At 37.7% G+C, this 17,666-nt stretch overlaps 1 long non-coding RNA gene across 1 annotated transcript in view; it reads left to right on the forward strand.

Annotated features, from left to right (window-relative positions):
• Positions 1–708: 708 nt before the first annotated feature.
• Positions 709–17,666, forward strand: part of LOC122797286 — a 59,310-nt gene continuing 42,352 nt past the window's right edge. Inside the window, exons 1-2 of the long non-coding RNA XR_006364046.1 lie at positions 709–786; positions 882–919. This is a non-coding gene — a long non-coding RNA (uncharacterized LOC122797286). The remainder of the gene's footprint in view (positions 787–881; positions 920–17,666) is intronic.

The raw sequence follows: 17,666 nt of genomic DNA on the forward strand, positions 1-17,666 counted from the left end.
TGCAGAGTTCCTGGCTGTCACCTCCAAAGAAGGAATGAACAGGCCAGTTGGATAAAGGAAGGAGTACTATTATACAAGACATGGCAGCACTCCTACTAAAAAATAGACGTGAGCATTTGTTTGTTAGACATCTGGGGGTAGTGCCACACTGTATTAAAATGTAGTCATGACTGAGCATCCGTGTACAGCTGTATTGGGATAATGTCTTCCTGGATGTAAGTGGGAATATATGTTATATTTTTTCACCCAAGGAAAATGCACCTTTGATCTAAAATGTCCATGCTATTTCATTGTGTAAATGCTAACAATCTCGGCATATAGTTGCCAGTGATTAGTTCAGAGAGGAGCATTATGAAGGGGGTGTGCTTTGGACAGTAGGTTATAAGGAGGTGGGTGGACATGTTGATTCGGGTGTGGCTTGGTGGGGGGGGGGGATAGCAGTCTGCAATCTGCTTGTACAAATTTGGAAATCCTGGCTACATCCCCATAGCTTTTCTTGTATTTTTCTAGGTTCCTTGAAGTACTTTGCTGAGACGACAAATTACATGAAAAGTAATATACTGACTAGAATCACTGGGTGAATGTGATGAAAGACAGTGATAGAAGTAAATGAAATTGTAAACTTGCTGTGTATATGAGATGCTTAAAAAAAACATTTATCCTCACAGAAACTACTTCAATTTATTCTTTTTTGAATGGTTTATTTCAGAGTTCTCTGAAGCTTTATCAGAATACAGTAGTCGAATACAATCATCTGAAGGAAGATCAGCAGAAAAGAGACGTAGAGTAAGTAGTGAGTTTAATGTGGAGTAGAAGGAATTTCATTTTGTCATGCTCTATGGTGTACCAGAGTCTGAAGTGTTTATTCATGTGTTTTTCAGGCGAAAGAAAGTAGATGGAAAAGTCAAGAAATTAGAAGGTACGTTGCAGTAATTGTAGATACAAACAAGGTTGCAAACTTTATTTTTTTAATTGATTTTAAATGGTTGATGACACCTACATGAACCAGTATTTGATTAGTTTTTGTAAGTTTGATGGCGCCTAACTGTTTAACCACTGTGTTCACCATGTACTGGTCAGTGACTCTGTAACAATGCCACTTGTTTCGAGGAATGCTTTTAAAAATAAATCAGCAGAAAACAGCAATGGCAAAATGAAGCACAACTTGTATCACCATTCACTAAAATAAAATCACATTTATATTTAAGTAGGTAAGCACTTTCACAACAAAATGTGGCTTCATCAAACCATTTACAAGTAAAAGTGCATAAACTGCCAAACATTTCCATTTATACATAACACCTCCCCCTAATTAAATTCAGATTTTTTTTGTAGCAAATCAATTCAGAACAAAATACCCCCTAGTTGCTTGACATCATAAACAGATTAAAACAGCAACAAATTAACTATTTATTTGCTGATACATAAATAAAATCCACATTCTAATACTCAAAATTCATCACATAATAAAATTGTATGCACACTCCGCTTTAAAATATATACATATCTCATCCTTAGCAGCATAAATTGTATTGTGCATCTATAGATCAACTAGCTATCTATTTGCTTTTGTTATATATGTAGCTCATCACACAATAATAAATTTATACTATCATGACATAACATTTCCTACTTGGTATAACTGATTATATGGTCGAGCACTCGCGTGACTCATTCAAATCAGTACATCATTACTTACACATTCATGGATCAAGTCATATTGCACACATTTAAATATCCCCCCAAGTCTATCCTGTGGTGTAGCTAGGTCCTTTCAAATGAAAGATATAGTACCATCAAACATGTTATAACATAATCGTTCAGCTTACACCCCTTGCATGCTGTCAAAAATCAATCATGAAGTGATTTCTATTTTGCGTCGTTCAAATAAACAGTTTATTGTACCTTCTTAAACATAGATGAATGATGAGCCTATAATCGATACCACGGCATATCTGTTGTTATGTATAAACCACAGAGTGCATGTCATAGTATATAGCCATATATTGTTAAAATTTTTATATATGTATGTATATATATATATATATATATATATATATATATACACACATATATATACATACATACAAACAAACACAGACACACACACACACACATATATATATATATATATATATATATATATATATATATATATATAAAATGTTTTAACAATATTTGGCTATATACTATGACATGCACTCCGTGGTTTACATATAACAATAGATATGCCGTGGTATCGATTAGAGGCTCATCATTCATCTATGTTTAAGAAGGTACAGTAAACTGTTTATTTGAACAATGCAAAATAGAAATCACTTCGTAATTGATTTTTGACAGCATACAAGGGTTGTAAGCTGAAAGATTATGTTATAACATGTTTGATGGTACTATATCTTTCATTTGAAAGAACCTAGCTATACCACAGGATAGACTTGGAGGGATATTTAAATGTGTGCAATATGACTTGATCCATGAATTTGTAAGTAATGATGTACTGATTTGAATGAGTCGAACGAGTGCTTGACCGTATAATCAGTTATACCAAGTAGGAAATTTTATGTCACGATGGTATAAATTTATTATTGTGTGACGATCTATATATAACAAAAGCAGCTAGATAGTTAGTTGATCTATAGATGCACAATACAATTTATGCTGCTAAGGATGAGATATGCATATATTTTAAAGTGGAGTGTGCATACAATTTTATTATGTAATGAATTTTGAGTATTAGAATATAGATTTTATTTATGTATCAGCAACTAAATAGTTAATTTGTTGCTGTTTTAATCTGTTTATGATGTCAAGCAACTAGGGGGGTTTTGTGCTGAATTGATTTGCTACAACAAACATTTGAATTTAATTAGGGGGTGGGGTTATGTATAAATGGAAATGTTTGGCAGTTTATGCACTTTTACTTGTAAATGGTCTGATGAAGCCACATTTTGTGATGAAAGCGCTTACCTACTTGAAAATAAATGTGATTTTATTTTACTGAATGGTGATACAGGTCGTGCTTCAGTTTACAGTTGCTGTTTTCTGCTGTTTTGCCTACATTTTACAACGGGGACTGGTTGCCTATGGAGAACATTCTTTCTTGGATTATTGTGTTTTTTGCTTGTTATAACCAGTAGGAAAATGGTGGAATTGAATGCTGGAAGTAATGTTGAACTGGATTCTAATCCATTAAGACCGAGGGAAAACAAACAACATCCAGGACTATTGGGTATGTTAAATAATACTATTAATCCTTTGATGGTGGAATGTGAATCGAATGATGCATTACCTTACCAAGATGTTAATGCTAACTATTACAAACTGAGGATGCTTGTGAATACAGTTGAGAATGATGTATTTAAGCTTAAAAGACTGCAGTTACAAAGATTTCATTTTGAAACATGTTTACATTATAAAGTAATACCTCGTGGCTTACGAATACTAAAATGCCAACATATGGAGCACAATACCCTGAGCTGCTAAGCCAATGGCAGAAGATTAACATGGAAGCAAGCTTTAGCTACTTAATGCTCATGAATGAGTTCTTTAAACCTCATGAACTAGAACTTATACAGAACATACAACAACAGCAGGAAGCACTTTTTTTCACAATTTCCAGCTACACGGGTTGATAAGTTCAACTGCCGTGGATAATGTGAGTGTGTATGAACATAGATTAACACAACAAAAAAGGAAGAACTTGGATAGAGACATAGCCGATTTTAAGGGTGGTAATGTCTTTTCGTGGCCTAGACCTCAGAGAAATACTAGACCTGAATAGAATGTAAATGGAAGTGAAAGTAGTTCAGAGTCTTGAGATAAGAGAGAACATTTTACTAATAGACCAATGGGAACATATAATCAAATTCCAATTAATGATGCACAAAGCCCAGTTGCTATAATGCAAGAAAATATTGATACATCATTTCAGATGACGACTACTAATGGAAGCCAACCTAATCTAGAAACACAGCAGTCCAGTGATATGCCACCTGGCCAACCAGTAGTGAGAAGGAAAGATACCATCAATAATGGTCAACAAACATATCCAATCTTTCCACTACCAATCCGACAAGAAAGAGGGAATCAAACATTTCGGTCCAGGAGTCGAAACAGGATGAAAAGGAAGAAGCAGATGAACAACACAGAATATCCAACCCTGAAAAGGATGTGGCAACAGAACTAAATCAATACATTGTTTGGAATATATCAAATAGACAGAAGAAAAAGAGATCTCAGTTCTACAGAAGGGGCTTTCATTTAAACTGGTGCAGTCAGCTGATTTACCAGATACATTGATTTAAAACTTTTTCTTAGGAATGTTATGTTGAAACTGACATTTCCTATGGATACAGGTAGCAACATTTAGCAATTATACACTGTAAACCATCCTATTTTAGAAGCTTTTGGAAAAATATGTGAAGATGAAATATATAATATGTCTAGGAATAAAGAGCAACATAGCAGGTAAGTAAATCTAACTAAACAAGAGAAGGTAGCACTGAAACATCTCCAACATAACAGGTAAGTAAATGTAACTAAACAAGAGAAGGTAACACTGAAACATCTCCAACATAACAGGTATGTAAATGTAACTAAACAAGAGAAGGTAGCACTGAAACATCTCCAACATAACAGGTATGTAAATCTAACTAAACAGGTGAAGGTAGCACTGAAACATCTCCAACATAACAGGTAAGTAAATGTAACTAAACAAGAGAAGGTAGCACTGAAACATCTCCAGCATAACAGGTAAGTAAATGTAACCAAACAAGAGAAGGTAGCACTGAAACATATCCAGCATAACAGGTAAGTAAATGTAACCAAACAAGAGAAGGTAGCACTGAAACATCTCCAACATAACAGGTAAGTAAATGTAACTAAACAGGAGAAGGTAGCACTGAAACATCTCCAACATAACAGGTATATAAATGTAACTAAACAAGAGAAGGTAGCACTGAAACATCTCCAACATAACAGGTAAGTAAATGTAACTAAACAAGAGAAGGTAGTACTGAAACATCTCCAACATAACAGGTATGTAAATCTAAACAAGAGAAGGTAGCACTGAAACATCTCCAACATAACGGGTATGTAAATCTAACTAAACAAGAGAAGGTAGCACTGAAACATCTCCAACATAACAGGTATGTAAATCTAAACAAGAGAAGGTAGTACTGAAACATCTCCAACATAACAGGTATGTAAATCTAACTAAACAAGAGAAGGTAGCACTGAAACATCTCCAGCATAACAGGTATGTATAGCTAACAAAACAAGAGAAGGTAGCACTGAAACATCTCCAACATAACAGGTATGTAAATCTAACTAAAAAGAGAAGGTAGCACTGAAACATCTCCAACATAACAGGTATGTAAATCTAAACAAGAGAAGGTAGTACTGAAACATCTCCAACATAACAGGTATGTAAATCTAACTAAACAAGAGAAGGTAGCACTGAAACATCTCCAACATAACAGGTATGTCAATCTTACTAAACAAGAGAAGGTAGCACTGAAACATCTCCAAACCGATGCATCTCTGGCTATTAGACCTGCCGACAAGGGAGGTATGACAGTAGTGATGGATAAGGAGTTTTATTTTAATTCATTACATCATATGCTGTCTGATACGAAATTATATGAAATCATTACCCTTGTGGAAATGCATACAATGGAACAATTGATGAGGATTAATATCAATGACAGTATGCTTAGATACAATTTGTCATTAAAATTGGTTCAGTTTCTTACAGTTGAACATCCCTTGATTCCATCATTTCAAGGACAGCCTAAAATACATAAAAATAAAGTTAGGCCACCCTTTAGACCAACTGTAGCAGGCAAAGGATGGCTAACAGAACCATACTCTATCTTTGTTGAAAGGCAGGTCAGACCAGTTTTAAATGAAGTAGAAGTTGTGCTAAAAGATTCAAAAAATTTCCTGGAAAGCCTCTTTATATTCAATCAGATAACAAATAATAGTGAGAACATGTATCTAGTAACACTTGATGTGGCATCCCTATTCACCTCAATTCCTAATGAGGAAGGCCTATAACTATTAAGAAATTTTCTTACAATGAAAAGTGGATATAATAAAATGTTGATAGATACTACATGTATGTTTATGGACATAGTACTTAAGAACAATGTATTTGTCTTTGATGGTACATACTATCTCCAACGAGAAGGCGTAGCTATGGGCACTTTTGCCAATAGCTACGCCAATGCAGTTATGGCACAGTGGGAGATGGAATGTATGTTTCCACTTGAGCTATACAAAAAATATGTGAGTTTCTATCGTCATTTTGTGGATGGTATTTTTCTTGTATGGGTAGGTCCCCTCTCACTACTTATCATACCTCTCAATCTGGAAACATCAACAATCTGGACAAAGGCCCATAAAAATAGGTACAAATCTGTACTCTGATTAACATAAAATTTACATGCATAATTATGTAACCCCGCCCACTCCTGTGGAATTGTGGGATACCAACTTTGAAAAGCAAACTGAAGAACAGACAACCAAAATATCGCCTGGGAGTCCCCCTACAGCCATTCCAATGTCCCCATTACTTGGCTATTTAACCCCATTTACCATAAACACTAATGTGCATATTGCTTTACTTCTACAATGATTTGGATTTTATTTTACATTTTATAGCACAAGCACTAACAGACATCTGCTAAATAAAGCAATACAGTCTCACAATGAACAGACTTAGCATTAAAACGTGTCTGCCCTTAAAACTCCCATTCACTGAAACTGCACTGAAACCCACATCCAAAGCAAATGCATCTGGCGGATAAAGATTACCTTTGGTATGCCTTCAAATCATAGGCCCCTTGCACACGAAACATACGTGTGTTCTTTGATACACCTTCCTGACTGCATTAAATTATATTCCTTGTATAATACAGTACACTTGTTAGAGTTTTTTTTAATTTGTTTTGAACATGTTTCCAGTAAGCAATGAAACAAAATGCATGAACCAAAAATGACAAACCTGCCCAATTCAGAACATTTCCATCATAAAAGTCTACTCAAAGTACTTCTACAACCCACCAGTATCAGTAAATATGCACACAATCTCTGCATGAACCAAAAATGACAATCCTGCCCAATTCAGAACATTTCCATCATAAAAGTCTACTCAAAGTACTTCTACAACCCACCAGTATCAGTAAATATGCACACAATCTCTGCATGAACCAAAAATGACAAACCTGCCCAATTCAGAACATTTCCATCATAAAAGTCTACTCAAAGTACTTCTACAACCCACCAGTATCAGTAAATATGCACACCAATCTCTGCAGAAGTAAAAGTCATCTAAATAATTGCACATTAAAGATATCTGTAACTAATGAAGACGTTGCTGCTAGCAAACAACTTTAAATTTCATTGCTTCATCTATGAGTAAATTGCCTGTTGCCCCTGAAGAATAAACTGCCTATATTACATTAAAAAATGATGAATTAGAACTATTTATAGCAAAGCAATACCTCATAGATTAGGTCAATGATACAAAACTGTTTTTAAACAACTTATTATGCTGTACAGATGTGGTACATTTATCGGTGAGAATAAAACTGTTTACAGGTAAACGCTGAATACCTAGCATGCTGTAAATGCAAATAACCCCTTAAGAACATACTTTTTTTAGCTACATGGATTCCGAATGCCCATGACATTTTGCTTTTCAAATCTTTATGGGTACATTCAGGTAAATAAAATAAAATCTCACTAGCTGCAGATATGCTTGTTTCTGCCTATTTTTTTTTTTACCTCAGTAGTACAGGATAAGTTGATTATTTGGCTATTCTGTAGGAACATGGAGCTTAAAATCTAGCCTGTTGTTAATGAGCATTAAAGAGCCTGCACGATATCCCAAATAACATCCAAGCAATAAGGTGAAAGTCACACAGACAAACCATTCAGTAAAAACTACAATGTCTACACTGCAATAAGGAATTCTATCAGATGATTGTATAATACAAATGTCAGCTATAATAGCATAGAATGTAATTTCTGGTGTACTGTATGTCTTGTATATTTTTTGTATAATTTATTGTATGTATAATTTCTTGTATAAGTTTTGTATAATTTCTTGTATAAGTTTTGTACAATCTCTATATGTGGAGCTTTTCACCCCGGGCCTCCACTGAAAATGGATCTCATCCCAGTTGGATGTTCCCGGTAAACAAATGTAAAATAAAAAAAATAAATAAAATAAAATAAAAGCCTAGCCAATGCAAGAGTCTTCACTGTATAATACGTTAAAATTGCAGTTGTGGAGGCCCATAGGATATATACAAATAACCCCTTAGGGGCATACAAGTGATTCATTTACATGGTTTCTGAACGCCTTTCACAATTTTATCTATTATAATATAGTTTTGTGATGGTCTATAAAACTGTAGAACTGGCACATCAGACAATATAGTACTTGTGCAGTCTGACAAATGTATTATTTTAACTTCCAGACCAAATAACCATTAATAATATGATCACTACTGCTGTCTGTAAAACGTAACTTAGAGAGCTAATTTCCTGTTCTTCAGTAACTTGAAAGAATGTAGGAACTAATCTATCATTCAAATTAGGTGAATTGCTACATATTTAAACACTGACCAGTGTGAGTTCATCAACATCAGAAAAACATATTCTGTACCCATCTAAAAGGCATATGCTTAGTCATTACAAGAAAGTCATTGCATCACTTTATAACTTATTGGTCTGATTCACTATTGAATACAATGCTATATTTTGTACACTTTGAAGAAGTCAGATGAAAGAACTTGAAAAGGACCATGATTCCTAGAAATATCAAATGGACAGAGAAATTAATGTATTCAAAGGACCTTCAGAGGTTATCACTTTCTTCTGCTTCTTTCAGTTATTAATAGGTGACCTCTTCTTGTTCTCTAAGGAAATGTCTGATCTGGTTCTGTCAGAAAGTCTATGGCTGGAATGCACTGCTGAGAAACCAACACCCGATAAAGAGACTTTATATTAAGCATTTATTTATTTATTTATAATATTAATTAACTGGGGTAGAACACTGAGCCCATTGGATGATTTCAGTCTTAACCCATAAGTGCAGTAGCAGAGAAAGGAATAGACACAATACACATCACCTTCCAAGACTGTGGAATAAGCTTCCCCATACAGCCACAAGAACACAGTCATTAATTTCATTTACAAGTAATCTTGATAAGCATGTGGAAAGGTGAAAATATCAGCTTGAGGCTATGGCAATCAGGCTTTTGAAGGCTACTGTATCACAGGTTTCAAAGCTGAAATTACAGGCATAGAATTCTTTCTGATACAGCTGCACGTTGTTTTTTTTTTTTTTTTTGTTATTCAGCATTACATTTTTCGGACTTTTTCACAAGAAGTTATGAATTAAAAAACAAATTTTTCTTGTTTTCTAGTGAAACTTATTTGAGAATAGACATGTTCCCTTAAATCTGCTAAGAATTGTGGAAATGATGTGAAATCTCATGCACGCCACGTCGTATGTTTAAACATTAAATAATATAGTTTACTTAATGTTAGTAAGACATTTCAGGCAAATGTTATTGTGTACCGCATTTATTCCTCTGGCATCAGTTTTGATACAAACCACAATATTATTTTGTACATTGTTATGTTTATATATAAACTAACTGCTTCCAGTTGCTTTGACAGTAATCGCATTTTTGAAAGTAGTTTGTGGAATGTACTACTGTATGACTATGCCTGCTGTGAAATAACTCCCAAAACAGGAGTGTAGAAAAAAGTGTTACTTACTGTTTTATGTTACTTCCGACATAACCCTTTCTCTTGTCTGCTGATGTCAGTGATGCACACATTCATTCACTTTAACAAATGCAAAAGCATGAAATTATTGAACCTCAGTTAGGTGAAATGCTTCAAAATCTACAAACCGACAAGTGCATGTAAAGTGAAAAATAGCACTGCTCTGGCAGTCCTCTGCCCGAATGGCAGAAAGTAAAGTAAATCCTGTGTTCTGCCTGACCGGCAGAAGTAAATTTTAGACGCGAGCATGGATAAATCTTTGATAGAAACGGCAGTCCTGTTCAAACAGATGCGCGGAATGCTAATGGAGCTGACGTCATCGCGCACGTGATTACGTCACCTCCAAAAGCGTGAAAATTTTAAAAATAGATCCAAAAAATCGGAAATAATGGGGTGTCACTCGGGAATCGTGGCATCCCATTATTGGGACCCCAAAACTCAGTAAAAAACGAGTTATTCGGGACGGTTGAGAGGTCTGCTACTTATAACTTTTGTAGAAGTAATAGAAAATACAACAAACTTTCTGAAGTTTGAACTGAAATATTCTATAAAGGGGATAGCATTCCTGGATGTTTTTGTTTCAATAAATGCACAAGGGTTGTTTGAGACTAGGATATATCGCAAAGACTGTTATACTAACACACTTTTGCACACAGGTCTAGCATGCACCCAAGGAAAACATTTAGGAATATAGTGAAAGGACAAGGGATGCTTGTATCACGTTTGAGTAATCAGGATAATGTGTTTACTGAAGGTCTTGTTCAACTAGAGAAAAAATTATATAAAAGGGGATACCAAGATACAGAAGTAGTATCAGTTTTACAAGAAGTTAGAACAATGAGACAGTAGAGCTAAACCTTATTTTTCTGAAAGTCCCAATATAGCCTTACAAATGGAGAATGTAACAGCAGTGCATAATAAAGTGGATTTGGTTAAAGTCACGATACCATACACCAGTGACATTAATAGTGTTAAGAATGTGTTCTATAAGCATTGGCCACTGTTAATGACTGATAATAAAATTAAAGCAGTGGTGGGGGAAGAACCCAACTTTTGCTTTAAGAACAGAAAAAAATCTTAAAAGGATGCTGTGTTATCCGAAAAAAATAATAAATACATCTGGTTTGACAATGACAGGAACTAGGAAGTGCGGTCACTGCAATATGTGCCAATTTATTAAACAAACTAATCAGTTTGTACATCCTGAAACACAAGTAGTATATAAAGTGTATAACCTGATGGATTGTAATAGTAGGAATATAATATACTTGGCACAGTGTGACTGCTGCTTAAGATTCTATGTGGGCAAAACTAGTAGAACACTCAAGGAGCGTATCAGGGAACATACCAATAGTCAAAGAATAGGGACTCCATTAGTGCATTGTCCAGATATAATGAAATGAGTATTGTAAACCACAACTTCAAATTTATAGGCCTAGAACAGGCTAGTCCTGGAAATAGGATGGGGAATGTTATAAATCTTACAGAAAAGAGTGAACTTAGATGGATTTTAAAACTTCGAGCTGAAAAAGGGCTGGGACTTAATGGTAAGATATCTATGAGGAGTGTATTGGAAGCGAGGGGGTTACCTCGCAAATAGTGATCTACACATATACATTAGGTAGTATAGGAAGAATATTATACATCTACTTTCTAAACTACAATAAAATAACATGAAATTGGTCCTACATTTTAGCTGGACTAAGAAATATTTAGTAATATGTGTAGAAGTATGCATATAAGTGAATCTGTTTATGCAACTATATGGTCAGTTTTATATGAACATGCAGGCAACAGGAATTAACGGTTGGTTATGTATGTTAAGGCTATTTTATATAGCTTGGGCTGGAAGTGTGCGCATATGTATGTATGTATATATATATATATATATATATATATATATATATATGCACACATATGTATATATATGTGTGTGTGGGTGTGTGTGTATGTGTGTATATATATATATATATATATATATATATATATATGTATATATATGTATATAATGTTTTAACAGTATCTGGCTATATACTATGACATGCACTCTGTGGTTTATATATAACAATAGATATGCCGTGGTATCGATTATAGGTTCGTCATTCATCTAAGTTTAAGAAGGTACAGTAAACTGTTTATTTGAATGACGCAAAATAGAAATCACTCTGATTGATTTTTGACAGCATACAAGGGGTGTAAGCTAAACGATTGATGTTCTTCATTCCACATTGCTGCAGTCCTAACTATTGGGTAGTCCGCTGTCCAGTCGGCCCGAATACCAAAGTATATGGCTGACGTCGGTCAAGGCGCATTAGACTGACGTCAGTACGTCAGGGTACTAATGCGCATGACCGACGTCATATTCTCAGTCTTTTTTGCCGCATGGTCCGATGCAGAAGCAGTTTTGCGAGTGCAGGTTGGCGTTCTGAAAGTTTCTGAAGTCAGAGTTTCAGACCGAATCAAAGTTGGCTAAGTACCCCGTTGGGGAATATTTTGTTTTTTCTTGCCTCAGTATTTAACCGGATGTCAGAAAAAGTGAATAACTGTATTTCTTGTGGGAAACAGATACCTCATAGGGATTACCATACTTTGTGTATACCTTGTTTAGGGCCTGAGCACGACGTTGTTGGATGCCGCTCTTGTGCTAGATTTAACAAACGCACTATTAAGAGAAGGTTAGACTGTGCCAGGTTAGTGTTTGGGAAGCGTTGTAATTATAAAATGCCGCCGGATGCTCCGGCCGCTTCGGCCAAAAAGCGCAAGGACAAAGCAGCGAAGCCTAGAGTGGAAGAACCGACAGTCCCGGACGTCGGTTCTTTAGAAGGCTCAGTGGAGCCGGAGGTTCTGCCAGGAGTTTCTTTGGAGTCTCAGGGAGAAACTTTACTGTTACAGGATGTGTCCTCTCAGGAAGTAGGCCAGGCTGAAGGGGCTTCTCAGGTGGCTGTTCTTCCCTCTCTTCCTAAGGTGGTTAGGGCCTCCCCTTCTGTTTCTAAGGCTTCCTTAAGAGGCAGGCCTAGTTTAGCTTCAGTGGGGGTTTCTCCGAGTGTTTCAGGGTCCTTGCCTAAGAAGCATATGCTAAAAATGGCAGAGGATTTGATTACTATGATTAGAGGTTCTATGCCCCCTCCTGATAAGAGGCCTAGGGTGGAACCTGAGTTTGAGAGTTTTGAGCAATGTTCGGAGGCTTCTGAGTCTTCGGCTGAAGACTTGCAGGAGTATCCTCCTTATTCTGATTCTGATGTGGATGATTCTACTCCTTCAGCTTCGCCTCCTGAGGATTTTTCATTTTCAGAGACTCTGCATTCCATGAGGGAGCATTTTAAATGGGAAGGTCAAGATTTCTCTGATTCCAGGAAGAGGCTTAGGAATTCTTGTTTTACCCCAGCATAGGCCTTTAGCTATACCTCCTGTTCTGAATGTGGTTGAAGATGTTTTTGCAGAGGCTTCCCTGAATCCTGATTCTTTGCCTCCTGCCCCAGTTAAACCGGATAGGTACTATAGGGTGCCTGAAGCCCATAAGTATCTCTTTAAGAGTCCTAGGGCAGACCCGGAAACTGTCTCTCAGGGGCCTAAAGGTGTGAAGGCTTCTGTTGTTAAAAATCCTGTTCCTCCTGATAAAGAGGCAAGGGCTTTGGATAGATGGGGAAAGAAAGTGTATACTTCTTCCACTTTAGCCATGAGGGCGTTGAATTGTCAGTTTCATATGTTAAAATATCAGAATTATCTCCTTTCACAATTGAAGTCTAAGGTGGATGCTCTGGCTGAAGGTATTGAGTGTAAAGAGCTGCAGGATTTAGTTCATGTGTCTGAACAGGTGGGTAAGCATTCCTTGCAGTGTGGTTTTGATGCTGTGCAGGCCTCCTCGAGGGTGGCTGCCACTGGTTCTGTTCTTCGTAGGCACGCCTGGTTGAGGGATCAAAATTTAGCTGAGCATGTTAAGACAAGGATTTTGGATGCTCCTTTACAGTCTGATGTGTTGTTTGGTTCGCCTGTGGAAGCAGTTTTAAAGAAAATGGAGGACAAGGCTAAGTCTATGCAAACTGTTAAGGATTTTTGCAGGTGCAGCCTCCGAAGTTTAGTAGAAATTGGCCTACTAAGGGATGGACATATCCTGCTTATGATTCCCAGTCTAGGGGTAGGTCTAGACGTGGTAGGGGCAGAGCTCAAGGTTCTTTTAGGCCTAGAACAGGAGTTCACCTGCTCAGACTTCTGGTGAGGGCAGGGGTCAGTCCTTTCGTAAACAGACCCAATGACCTGCCTTTTCAGCTGCCAGTACATTCTCGCCTGGCAGCACCTTTGGGAGGAAGGCTGTCTCTTTTCAAAGAAAATTGGGATTTAATTACCCAAGACAGATGGGTTCTGGATATCATTCACCACGGTTACAGGTTTTATTTCCATACCTTGCCTCCTTTCAAAGGCATGCCAGACATTCCTCCTCTACAAAGAACAGAGGCTCACAAGCAAATTTCTCTGTTGCTCCAAATAGGGGCCATTCAGCCAGTTCCTGTGCCAGAAAGGGGCCTAGGATTTTATTCTCGCCTGTTCCTAGTACCAAAGAAGGGGAACACGTGGAGACCAATTTTGGATTTATCTATCCTCAACACTTATCTGGACATTCCCAAGTTCAAAATGTTGACGTTACAACAGCTTTTACCTCTGCTGGGCAAAGATCACTGGATGGTAACTTTAGATCTCAAGGAAGCTTACCTTCATGTTCCTATAAGACTAAGTTGCAGGAAGTATCTGCGTTTTCGAGCTGGAAATTCTCATTATCAGTTCTCTGCATTTCCCTTTGGCGTATCTACTGCCCAGAGTATTCACAAAGGTTCTGGCTCCAGTGATAGCTTACTTCAGGCTAAAAGGAATTCAAATCTATCCTTACTTGGACGACTGCCTGATTCTGGCTCAAGAAAAGGAAGACCTTCTACAGCATTTGGAATATGTGATAGCAGTGCTAAGATGCCTAGGGTATTCTGTGAACGAAATAAAGTCCAGTCTAGTACCCTCTCAAGACATGTGCTTTCTGGGTGTGAGACTGAATACAGCAGCCCAGATGGCCTTTTAACCCCGGACAAACAAAAGAATCTTTCCAGTTACTTCCATCAGCTATCTCTTCAGTCCGGGCTGACTGCAAGGACAGTCCTTCAAGCCTTAGGGTTCATGGCATCTTGTATTCTGGTGCTTCCCAATGCCAAACTGCATATGAGGAAGCTGCAATGGTATCTCAAAATGTATGGACACAGCACTGCCAGGATTTGGACACTGTCATTCAAATAATACCTTGCATTCAAAAGGAATTTTTGTGGTGGGCTCAGGAATGTCACCTAAACAAGGGACTCTCTGTGACCCGGCCAGAGGCGAGTCAGATTTTAACGACAGATGCCTCAGACATTGCTTGGGGAGCTCATCTAAATGGAAAGTGGATACAAGACAAGTGGCCTGCCAGACTACAGCATCTACATATCAACATGAAAGAGATGTTAGCAGTCCAGTTTGCATTAATGGCTTTCAAGGAGTTACTTCTTCCAGGGCAGGTGTTGATTCTAACAGACAACACAACTGTCATGTGGTACATCAACAAACAAGGGGGAACACATTCTTACCCATTGTGCAGGCAAGCAATGATTTTATGGGAGACTGCGCTCAGCTTGCAACTAACTCTTCAGGCAAGGTTTCTGCCGGGAGCACAGAACTCCTTAGCAGATGTGTTAAGCAGACAAATCATGGATCCCCACGAGTGGAAACTGGATCTTCATGTATTTCAAAAATTGACAGTGTCATGGGGAACTCCAGACATAGATCTGTTCGCTTCTCCACTAAACCACCAGCTGCCAAAGTTTTGCACAAAGAGGTTTCATCACACAGCTTGGAAAGTGGATGCTCTTTCTTTCAGTTGGAAAAATCTTCATGTGTATGCTTTTCCACCTCTGCCTCTTCTCCCAAAGGTGCTTCTAAAAGTCAGACAAGACAAGCCAAGGATGATTTTAATAGCTCTAGATTGGCCTCGGCAGCACTGGTACCCATTACTGAGGAGTCTGGTAAGGAAGCCTCCATGGCCTTTACCCTTGATTCCACACCTGTTGTCTCAGAGGGACGGTCATCTGCTCAATGTCAAGCTTCACTCTCTTCATCTAACAGCCTGGCATATTCTGTTTTGAAGGACAGCAGGTCTCAACTTCCTCAACAAGTTTTAAATGTGATTATGGAAGCCAGAAGACCTAGTACAAGGAAAGTGTATGCAGAAAAATGGAAGAGATTTTTATTTTGGACTGCAGCAAAGAATTTGGAGATTTCTGAGCCTAATTTGAGTGTGGCTCTTCAATATCTTACTGAGTTATTGGACAAAGGTTTGTCTTTCTCTTCCATTAAGATTCATGCTGCAGCAATTTCAGCTCACTATGATTGTGACCCACCATTGTTTTCACATCCTTTGTTCAAGCAATTTCTTAGAGGGGCAAAGAATATAAGACCCCCACGTAGAGCTCCTACTCCTGCTTGGGATCTCAATTTTGTGTTGGAGAAACTTACTCTACAACCTTTTGAGCCTCGGCTACTGCTGAATTGAAATACTTGTCATGGAAGACTGCTTTTTTGTTGGCCATTACTTCTGCAAGAAGGGTTTCTGAGTTGCAGGCCCTTATGGCGGTTGAGCCTTTTTTGATTTTTCATAAGGATAGGGTATCATTACGTACTAATCCTTCCTTTATGCCTAAGGTGGTTTCTAGTGTGGCTTTAAACCAAACTATTCATTTGCCTACTTTTTATGCAGATCCCCAAAATAAAGGGGAAAAGATTTTGCACACTTTAGATGTACACAGGCAATTGCGTTATTATTTAAGCAGGACTAAGGATTTTAGGCAGTCTCAGCAGTTGTTTGTTTCTTTTGCTTTGAGTTCGCAGTGCAAGCCTGTGTCAAAACAAACTATTTCTAGGTGGATTGGGTTTTGCATTGCATTTTGTTATTCCCATCATGGCAAGGAGATTCCAGCTGGGATTAGGCCTCATTCCACTAGGGCTACTGCCACTTCAACAGCATTTCTTAGGGGGGTGGCAACTAAGGATATTTTGGAGGCAGCTACTTGGAGTTCAGTGCATACTTTCTCTAAGCATTATCACCTTCCTCTCTAAGTCTAGGGCTGGTTTTGCCACAGCTATTTTGCAAGGCATGTTGTCAGCTCCTGCTTCCTTATGATTTGCCAGCCTCCCTTACCTCTGCTTTGGGATTCTACCCAATAGTTAGGACTGCAGCAATGTGGAATGAAGAACATAGTACAGTTTTGTACCTACCATAAATGTAGATGTTCGAGGATCCACATTGCTGCAGTCCAATTTACCCTCCCTCCTTCCCCTCTGTGTTTAGGGGTGGTTGTGTAGGTGAGGTTGTATTCTGGTAATTTTGTATATATATTGTACATATTTTTGGTGCAGGTATGTTTGGAGTTTTTGGTTTTGGCCTTGTCTTTTTAGGGTCTTCTGACATCTGGGGCAAGAAAAGACTGAGGATATGACGTCGGTCATGCGCATTAGTACCCTGACGTACTGACGTCAGTCTAATGCGCCTTGACCGACGTCAGCCATATACTTTGGTATTCGGGCCGACTGGACAGCGGACTACCCAATAGTTAGGACTGCAGCAATGTGGATCCTCGAACATCTACATTTATGGTAGGTACAAAACTGTACTTTATAACATGTTTGATGGTACTATATCTTTCATTTGAAAGGACCTAGCTACAGCGCAGGATAGACTTGGAGGGATATTTAAATGTGCGCAATATGACTTGATCCATGAATGTGTAAGTAATGATGTACTGATTTGAATGAGACACGCGAGTGCTTGACCATATAATCAGTTATACCAA

Source organism: Protopterus annectens, chromosome 3.part0 (genome assembly GCF_019279795.1).
Source record: "Protopterus annectens isolate FY-2018-M chromosome 3.part0, PAN1.0, whole genome shotgun sequence".
Classification (NCBI taxonomy): Eukaryota; Metazoa; Chordata; order Ceratodontiformes; family Protopteridae; genus Protopterus; species Protopterus annectens.